This window comes from Phoca vitulina, unplaced genomic scaffold, assembly GCF_004348235.1.
Source record: "Phoca vitulina isolate PV1807 unplaced genomic scaffold, GSC_HSeal_1.0 scaffold26, whole genome shotgun sequence".
NCBI lineage: Eukaryota > Metazoa > Chordata > Mammalia > Carnivora > Phocidae > Phoca > Phoca vitulina.
In genome coordinates, this window is record NW_022589729.1 from 10,601,661 (window position 1) to 10,613,045 (window position 11,385).

The window sequence follows — 11,385 nt, forward strand, 5'->3', positions numbered from 1 at the left end:
AAGGGGGGAAAATCAGAGGAGAAGACGAACCATGAGAGACGATGGACTCTGAGAAACAAACTGAGGGTTCTAGAGGGGAGGGGGGTGGGGGGATGGGTTAGCCTGGTGATGGGTATTAAAGAGGGCACATTCTGCATGGAGCACTGGGTGTTATATGCAAACAATGAATCATGGAACACTACATCAAAAACTAATGATGTAATGTATGGTGATTAACATAACATGATAATAAAAAATATATCTTTTTTGGAGTTACCCACTGAAATATTTAGAGGTGAAATGTTATTATATCTGTAATATATTTATAAATATTTTGGGGAAAAAACAGATAAGTATAACAAATTGTAATTGATCAATCTAGAATAGATTATAAGTATGTGAGTGTTTATTATATGATTCTTTCCTATGTGATTGAAAATTTTTATGAAGTTTAAAAAGGGACACATAAAGGGTACCCATCTATTACATAGACTTTTTACTCCAGATTTGCCAGCATAATATATTTGAACTTTTCTACATGTTTTAATCACAGAAATTTTCTTCTTCACCTGAATTTATATTTATAGGTCTATTTTACTGATATTGTTAACAATCTAAACCTTTCTAGAGTTGAATCCAAATTTCCTTACAAAGGATTTCACACTAATAGAATTGAACTTGTTTCAATTTCAGTATTACTGGAATCCATTTAACAGGTTTTCCCTTCAAACTTCCATTCTCTTTTACTCTGTAGAAAATCAGTATGAAGTTAAGAAGGGACTGTTAGCTAAAATTACAAGAGGTTAACTCTTCCTCATTTATAGATACATCTACTTTATAATGGCCCTAAGTAGACATCTTATTCTTTAATTTCAAAATGGAAGTTTTCTAAAAGACTGCTTTATATATGAATACTTCTTTTATTACATAGATTCTTTGTCATGTTTGAAATGGTATTTGAACAGAAAAATATCTCTTTTACCAAGAATATCTAACAAAACATATGATTAAATACAAATAGAATTATACGTTAAACCCCAAACTGGTAAAGTCCAGAAACACCATCAGCTTAATTAATGCTGTGCTTTCACAGTTCTAGTCTAGAATATCACTGAACTGGATATCAAAAGATTACACGATATCTGTACTTTGAGAGTCTAAGTCATTTATGAACTCTAGATGGTATAGATGTTAATTATTTGGCTGTTTTCTCAGAGTAAAATCCTTCAAGTGCAAGCTTATTTGGTTGGCGCTTTATTTTTATAATATAATCTGTCTGTGGGTCTTCCAGTATAAGCCAAACTGCAAAGTAGGTGTGAAATTAAATATTTTTGGAAGTTCACTAGTTAATACAGTATGTACTGAGATTTTGTTATAAAAATATCACAGAGATTTTATATAATTTGTAGCTGTTTTAACTAGAGAAAAAATGGTTTAAAATATATAAACAACCTGGTATCTTAGATCATTTTAGCTCAGTTAGAACCAATTCAAACTCACAAAATAAGTACCATTTATTGATTTGTTTATTTAAAGATACACACAGTTCCCTTGAAATTTCAATGCTTTTAATTGTACCCACTGACTTTTATTTGGTTGCCTGTTATAGAGAGGTCTCACTGACCTGCTGCTTGTTCTTTTCAGCAAGTGGTAAATTTCAATTTACTCTTCCTCTGCAAGAAAGTAGAAAATTGGTTTCTCTGCACTTGGGTATCTAGGATCAGAAAAAAGTCCTGACACTTACAAAGCCCACTTACAAAGTTATGTTTTAATTTTCTCTTGCTCTTTCATTCAGAATCTATGTTCATGGATTTATTTAAATATAAGAATTAACTTTATTTACATAATAAATAAATCGACAGATTATTGAATGATAAAAACCCATATACCATGAAACATTTCTTTCCAGGCAAAAAGAATCAAATGAAGTCTACAGGGCATTGCCATGCATTATTTTCCTAGACATTGGTTGACAGAATTTGTGGAAGTGATTTAAATTGTTCAAAAACTATGTGTTGCCCATGTAGAATCATAAGATACTTGCAAATGACTACATTTTTTGTCTTGTTTGGATTTGGAAAAATGCAATTCAAAAAAGATCATCGATCATCTTCACATATGTGTCAAAGCAACAGATGATTTTGATGAAATAGTTAATTCCATTCTGCATTTTGTTGATACTATTAGGTAGTAAGAAATTCTGCTTAGTGCTACAGTGCATAATATAATGAAACAAAGTCCCTGCCTTTAGCAAACTAACGATCTAACAGAGATACTGAAATTAGTCTAAAAATAACAAGTAGCCATGCTAGAACAATAACAATTTCTTTTTTTACATGTCTTATGTAAGACGTATAAATATAAATTGTTGTGGACTAATAAGGGAACTAAAATATAAACTGTTTTTGCTAGATGAGGTTAGTATATCTGAAGAAAGTCTATGGTTTTAAATGGAAGCCCCTGTGGAGGCCATGATTATATTAAAAGTACCCCCAAGAAATTTACATATAAAATATCTCAGAATTTTAAACTAAGTTTAACACTCCAGAATGAAATCAATAAAAATAAAGTGTATAAGAAGAATTCAGTCCTTTAGAGCCCTGGGCATTTAAGACAATGTAAGAATAGTTTCTAGCAAGGAATTAATCTTAATTAATTGTCTTAACATATCTAAGAAAAGAGGGGTGGGATAACCTGCCAAGATCTTTAAAATAAACCGTCAAAGAGCTAGAATTCAAAGCTATTTTCAGCCTCACCTTGCCAAAGGGCAAGGGACCAAAATAATGGCCCACTAGAGAGGTATACTGTAAGAGTCAAGGGAAAACTAACTACTCTTTTACCTGTCTTGGGAAAACTGTGCCAATATTGCCTAAACTTTTTATTAATAATTTGACTTTCTTTTTACAATAATACAGTGTCAATGTAAATTTAGTTTAATGGACATAATTGTCAGTGAGTGAAATATAAGTAGTTAGCATTATAATTTATGTATACATCTTTTGAAATTAATTATTTTAAATAGATTTCTTAGAGAACAAACAAGCTCTGGAATCATCATGTTGGAACTTTTAATCTTGAGGATCAGCTTCTAAACTCTGGTTCTTAAACTATTTCTTTAAGAGCCTGTAGCAATAGTGAATTGTCCCTCTCAATGCTATTTCTTTTCTTTTCTTTTTTTTTTAATGCTATTTCTGTCTTGACCTTGCAAAGTCAGGAGACATAATATGTGCCAAATCTGGAGAACCTTCTCTCTTACCTTGCTCAGATAACTTTTTGGACCTTGATTTATTAACTCATAGTATACAATAGTTAGTTAAGAAATTTCTACTTAAGATTTGCTCAATATAAAATTCCCTCTGTTTTAGAGAAAACTCAAACTATATTTGCTTTAGGTTGTTTTTTTCTTTTTTTTTTTCTATTTCTTTTTTCCTGTGGAAAAAAACAGTCGTTGTATAAATAAAATTTGCTAAGACATTATTATGTATGGTTAGGTTTTTTCTAAATATGGTTAAACTGAAATTAGAACCCTTCTAAGCAATTTAAGATGAAACTTTTGCGCATGTATGATATAATCAATGAGACTCTTTCAGCTCAACTCTTGCCTAAAGACATTTCTTCATACTTGGTGAGCAAGGTTTGTTTTGTCATAGTTAATTTTTTATCTCATGTTCACTTATTAAATTAATTAGTTGAAAAGAAAATGCTTGTAATGCACAAGTAGCAGAGCTCAATATAGGAGATAGAAAGATGAATTCATTCATTCATTCATTCATTCATTCATTCATTGTGGTTTTGTTCATAAGTTCAAAGTATTTATAGAGTGTTTAATATGTGTCAGGCACTGTTCTAGGTGCTGGTCCTATAATGCTGAACAAAAAATGAAGTGATCTCAAATCTTACAGGTTTAGGAGTTTTGCTAAATGAATAAAGTTTGAATGAATTAATTGTATTATATATATTAGAATTTCTATATCAACATATTAAGGACCAACAGTACTAAACAGAATATGGTTAATGATTGAAAATTTCATCTCTTGCACTTAACAGCTAACATTGTTTTCTAAAAATAAAAGACAAAAGAATGCTACATAACCAAAGCATAGTGAATCTTTTTGTTAGTTAACATAACTTTTGATGGACTAACCAGATTAGAGGCCCAAGAGTACTCTTAAATTTAAGAACTAAGTTTCCTGCTGCCAATTCTCTGTCAAGAATCCAGATGGTGCTTTTGGAAGAACACATTTTCAGTAATTTGGCATCACTTAATTCCATCATTAGTGAAGAGAGCTTCATATATTGAGCGGATTGTATTATACCAAGGGTTTTAATATATTTATTTTTACCACATGGAAACTATACAAAACAATGAACATGCATATTTAAGATGAAATAATTTTCTAAGAGAAGTTAATACTTAAGTGTTAGTCTTGAAATGGGCTGGAACTAATGGGTTTTGTGAAGGCAAATACTTTGTTATATTGGTCAATGTGTCCAAAATTTTAAGGTTTTTTGTTTTGTTTTGTTTTGTTTTAGTAGTTGTTTGACAAAGACAAATGCTCTTTAAGATAGGTCATCCTGTCTTAGAACGATGGAAGTACGAACTGAATCAGTGCAATTTAGGGTTAATAGTAGTAGTCTGTTGCCATCCTCTTCTGGTCTGGCCCATTGAACTCCCTCTTCTATTCTCTTCAAAATGCCTGGAGCCTGATGTCATTCCAGCCAGAGTTTCTTCCAACTCTCCTTTGTATAAGTATTGGTCACTCCTCTCAAGTTGCTTGATGTTCATAATGTTCTTCATAATGTCAAAGGATTCCCACAAATCCCTGTTGCCTGTTTATCTTTACTACTGCTTATTCAATGATTTTATTGAAAGATTCCAGACCCTACAAACTTAATTTTCACATCCACTGTGATACTTTTTTTTTCTTCTTGTGGGTCTGTGTGTAATACCTGTTGAACAACTTTTATCATCTGTCATGGATCTAAACAATTCTCTAAGAAATATGTAAATAAATGCCTTAAAAGAGGCCATCATCAAACCATGGTGAATTCATGCAATGCAGGACAGCACAACAGAGCACTAAGAAGTGAAGATTATGGGCCGTATCGTCACTAAAACTGTTGCAGTTTCCACAGAAAGCTGACTCTGAGACGGAGATTAGTCTATTGGTGGTTAATTAGGGGACATTTCTGGGACCAATACCAGGAAAGGGAAGGGAAAGAAGTAGGAGTGGGCAAAGGGAGAAGTTGTCTGTCATGAATCTTGACAGAAACTTCAGCTGGCCCCACAGAGAGCTTTTGAAGTGAGGAGGACCCTTTAAGATTATGCCCAGTTGGGACAAGAGCCAGGGGGGTTTATATTCCCATGTCTAGATGTGGCCTGACTCATCCTAGACGGCTGACAGCTGAGAGCTTCCCAGCAGCCTTCCCAGCAATCCTTCAGTCCTAAGCGGAGATCTGGGAGAGGCATGACAACATCCATCCCAAACATTTCTTGGCCAGCATTATCCAGCAAAATATTCCACACTATGAGAGCATGCAGCAGTGTTCAGAGAAATAGATACGGTGTTACCTCACTGATTTGTTTCACATGCACACACACACACAAAACATACACACACATGCATATAAATATGTATGTGTATATATGTACATATATATGTAACAATCATTTTTAAAGTTTTTATTTAAATTCCAGTTAGTTAACATACAGGGTAATACTAGTTTTAGGTATACATATTATGTAACAGTCATTTTTAAGACATAGTGTAACTATCATTTCTAGTTGTAATTAATTCTTATAATCACCTACATATGTAAGTTTATTATTTCTGGAAAATATTTCCGAGAAATATGATAATATAACGAACTAGTGGTTAAGGATGACATTATAGGATATTTTTAAATGCTTATTGAGTAAATGAATAAAGGAGATGCTATGTAACACCATGTCTTCCCAATTATTCCTGTATTCTAGTTTTGTATATAACCTTTCTGTACTTAATCATCTTATTCCTCCTACTAATCTATAAAGTCTAAGATGAAAGAGATTCTGGATATCTCATTATAACCTCAGCAACTTGTATTGTGAATTATATATGCAAATGCACTATGACTTCATAGGCTAGGATGAATAGCATGTATTTAAGTTGCTTCAAGCACATCATTACCTGTTTTGCGAAACTTTCTTATATGTCTCTTTGTTAGGCATTTTTGTTTTTCAAAAAATTTTTAAAAAATTTTCTAAAAAGAGGCTGAAATTACCAAGCAGAAGTTCTGTGACATTTTCATGATATCCAAACTTAAAAGTGACATGTAAGCTAACCTGCTGATTTATCAATGTGACCCAACCATCTTTTAATCAGATACTTAGACCTCCATGGGTCTTAATTAGTTCCAATTTAATGACAGTCACTCTTTTTTAACATGACCTGAGTTAGAGAGGAATGAGCCGGACTGAAACTACCAATTCACTTAAGATTGACCAACAAATAGTAAATAGATGGTAAAAACTTTCACTCATTTTAAATCTGGACTCAAAAGCAAATGACTAAGATGGAAATCTCTATGCTTTTATTTAATTTACCTAATATTTATTGCTTCCTAGGTACATGTTCAAGATCTATATTTTTAAGCATGAAAGATTGTTAATAAAACTTATTAAAATATTACCCTTTTATATATATAAACATACATAAATTTATATTTATATACATTATATATAACATAAATATATATAAATACATGAATTGCTGAAAATCTTTATTTTCAATTTAGATGATAAACTAAAAAATAAAATATCATTTCTAGAATACGAAACCCATGCATATTTGAAATTTTGTTTTTCTCAGTGATCTTGTGAAATTAGTAGTCACTATACATAATGTAGCTTTGGTGTGGATGGAATTATTGATGGTAGCTCATTTTGGCTCAGTATTCATTAAAACTACACGTAAACAATTTAGTGTAGACACTAGAGAGTTATATCCATATGGGCAAGGACAATGTCTCCCTGTTCATTGCTGTGTCTTCAGCACTTGGCGTGGTGCTTGTTTAATTGTGAACTCAATAAATATTTGTCAAATTAGTGAATAGATGTATATTTTAAGTGGCATTTACTTAATATGTTAATATTAAAATCCTTTGTGTATATTCTTTTCAATAAGGGGAAATTACTGAATAACATTTTCTTTATGCGGGTGGGACAGAAGTTGGTGTATTAGGGGTATATATTCCCTTCTAAAACTTATTTATTGCTGGTCAAAATATAAAAGATATCTTTTTGAAATGAATCTGTACATTTTGCATAAGTAAGTGCACTCATTTCCTGGGTTTAAATTAATTTTGAAAATAAGTAGTTTTATATTTGCATCATTTAAAGATACTCTATTTCTTTCATATTTAAAATATTATGTTATATGTTAAAGGACATAACATAATGTCATTGGCAGTGTTCTTCATAATTCTTTTAAAATGCAGTAAATGATATTCTATCTGCATCATTAGGTTACCATACAACACTGTCCTTTGAGAATATGGTTTTGCTATCATTTCTGGTTGCAATTACTTCTCACAAAAACTGTACAGGCTTATTGAAATGACTTGATGTGTGAAGGTTGAGAAGACAATGCCTACAATCACTGTAAATAACTGCAGCTTGATTGCATGGCATGTTTATTTCACATAAGCTCACCCTTACAAGGTGCCATATTTCTGAGTATGGTTTTCTAACCCTCTCCAGAATTTATGGTTTCTCTAAAAAGTCTGAAGTTAGAGATTTCCTGTAACTCAGAGTTTCTCAACCTTGACACTTGTGACATTTTGGACCAGATAATTCTTTGCTTTGGTGGAGGGTGCTCCGTGTATTGTAGGATGTTTAGCAACATTTTTTTTTCTCTATTTACTAGATGCTAGTAGCACCGTCCACTTCAGTTGGGAAGATCAAAAATGTCTCCAGACATTGCCAAAATGTTCTGAGGGGGGCAAAATCAGACCTGGTTGAAAACTACTGCATGGCTTTCTCTTTATTGTGTGTGTGAGTGTGTGTATAATCTTCAGGGGAATGTTATTGTCCCTATGGAATGCCAGGTTCAAAACTGAGAATGATGCGTTAAATGCCTCTGTGTCTAAGGAGAGGTGTTAAGGAACTACCAAACATGGGAACCAGGCACCGTGCCCAAGGGCTTTCTTGGAGGTAGAACTAGCTCTACTCTACCAAACATCTTTCTCCCCATATTCCAGTCTGTAGGAGAAGAGAACGATCAGAAGGGTGACTCTTCCAGTGTTGGGAGGGTATAGTTTGTTGCGAAAGCCTTGCTCACATCAGGAAACTCTGGTGAGGGGAACTCCACAGGAGCCTTGCAAAGTCTCCACACATGCCCTGGGCAAGAGTCACTATTCAATTACTGGATAAACCGACAAAAGGCTTAGCCAGTCACTTATTGTGCATTTTGTTATTTCCAGTGTTTGACTGTTATTCATAATAATTCTTTAAAGATTCTTGTCTAATGTTTTGATAATGCGAGCTCCCACAAATGATACTACAGTATGGGAGAGGAAGATTGAACAAATCATGATTGAAAGACAGTGGTGGAGAAAAATAAAACTCTTCTATATTTATACCTCAAAGATTTGGGACTATTGAATAAATTTTTCTCCCACATACACATAAGTATACACATTATTAGTGAATATGATGAAGTTAAAATTTATAGTCAAAATTTGTAAATGTAGAATTAAAATTTATTTTAAAATAAAAATTGAATAAAATCTCATCTTAGCTTTGGAACTGCCATTTCTTCTCATGAGGATAAATAAAGAAACAAAAACAGGGGGTGCCAGTGAGTTGAGCAGCTGACTCTAGATTTTGGCTCAGGTCAGGATCTCAGGTTTTGGGGATGGAGGCTTATGTCCCCCACTCAGTGAGGAGTCTGCTTCTCTCTTTCTCCCTCTCCCTCTGCACCCTCCCACTTGTGCACTCATGCTCTCTCACTTTCTCAAATAAATAAATAAATAAATCTTAAGAAAAAAAAGAAAATAAAACTCTACCTGATAAGCATGACTCTTCTGTCACTTTTGGATTAAATTTTTTTTAGGTAAAATTAATTCAAATTTAATATTCAAACCCAACCAATTTAAGACTAATTTATTCTCTCTCTTCTTACTCTTTTTCTCTGCCTCTGGTGGTGAGTCAAATGAAGTGCTCAGGGTATCTGCATAGTCCTGATATCAATGAAGGGGCACCCAGTCTACAGAGGCCATGGTCTACAGTCATGCTTAATTGTGTAATAATGCCTTAGTTTATTTTTCTTTAACATTTTTATTTATTCATCTGTCAGAGAGAGAGAGAAAGAGAGAGCACAATCAGGGGAAGCAGCAGGCAGAGGGAGAAGCAGGCTCCCGGCTGAGCAGGGAGCCCAACGAGGGGCTCTATCCCAGAACCCTGGTATCATGACCTGAGCCGAAGGCAGACACTTAGCCGACTGAGTCACCCAGGCGTCCCAATAATGCCTCAGTTTCAACATCATCCTCAATCCTCACTAAATATGCCACTGCTCAAGTCTCTATAGCTGATGTATTGCAGGTAAATGAACTCTTAGGGAAGCTAGAATTACCACTTAATGATAGTCTTACTCGGTCCTTAGCAGTATTGCTGATATCTGAATTCAGCTCTGTCCTTCTTTGGTTCCCTCAACTGTTAGCTACTTATCTCAGAACTTCTGATAGAGGGTGCAGCTTTGGGCAAAGTTTAATTTGGTTCTTCAGAATTTAACTCAGGCCTTTTGAGCATGCTTACTTTAGTTTGTTTAACAAATATCAGATGCCATTTTCCTTTTAGGGTTCTTGCTTGCAATTGTACTTACACTTGAACTCCACTTGCTTAAATCCATTATATATACAACTTCTTTACATTTTTAACCATATGGAAAACAGACATTTTCAGAATCTGTTAATCATTAAAGCACACATATGGCCATATATTTGAACTTCCCCTGTTTTGTTAAATTTTCCAGTCAGCACCTAATTTTGCAATGCAAGAATATAGATATCTAGAAAATGGATTTTATAAAATTTGAGGTAATTGATACACATAAGTAATACATTAAAAATAAGAAATTTGATTAAAATTACAATATGCTAGACTTAAACTTGCATTATTAAGAGCAAAATCTATGCATCCATTTATTATGCTACCATCTTCTCTTAAAATCATGATTTCTAAAGAAATCAAACTTAGAGGAAAAGAGATCAGAAGGACATGAGGATTGTGATTGCATTACATTCTTATATCGTTCATGACCGTAAGATATCTGATATCTATTCAGTATTCCCAATGTTAATTATTCATAAACAACTTTGATAATTGCAAAATGTCACCAGTTTGCTTCTGTCTTTTCAATACAAAATGAAATCCATGCTGGCAAAAATTTTCTCTTCAGAAAAAAATGTAGAATTTTAATTTTCTCCAAAGATAAGAATTGATTCTAATATTCTTCTTATTGAAGTATGTGTCAAACAGCATTTGTAAATCTTAGAAATATTTTTGTTAATTTTTCAATAATTTACTAATAATAACCTATCCTTTTGAGAGAAAAATATTCATGGAAATTAATAAAATTGAGTAATTTAAAATGTGTTAGGAAATACTAGGTTATTTAAAAATTGTAAGTATACATTTAATTAGCTCTGCCGTCTATTTTTTTTTTTTTTTTTGGCTTCTCATAGTATAATGTTATTCTCCATAATCTATGTTAGTCATGAATGTTGATGAGAGCATTGCTGAGGTATTTTGACTTTTGTATATGTGTTTGAAATTTTTCACTCTAAAATATTTTTTAAATATTTATTTTGTTACTGAAATACTGTGGATCTCATTTTTGCTACATAAGAATATTACCATTAATTTAGCAGCTTAAAACAGCACAAGTTTATTTTCTTGGTTTCAGTAGGTCAAGAATCTGGGCATGATTTAACTCGGTTTTCCCCACCAAGTTCTCACAAATTTGCAATCAAGGAGGTGTTGGCTGTGACCTCATCTGAGGTTTGGCTGAGAAAAGATCCATTTCCAAGTTCATATGGCTGTTGGCAAGATTCAGACTCTCAAAGACTATCATTCTGAGATTCCTAGTCCCTTGCTTGCTGTTAGCTGCAAACCACATTCCATTGTTTGTCACTTGAACTCTCCATAGCCCAGCTTACTTCATTAATGCCAGCAAGAGTGAGAGTCAACAAAGTCCATTAGTAAGAGAGAAGTTATGATCTTAAAAAATGCAATCACCTCTGTTATTTTCTATAGTTAGAAGCAAGTCATGGATCTCATTTATAACCAAGGGGAGGGAATTGTACAAAGGTACAATACTAGGAGATGGGGGAAATCGGAAGCCATCTTCAGTCTATCTTTCAAAT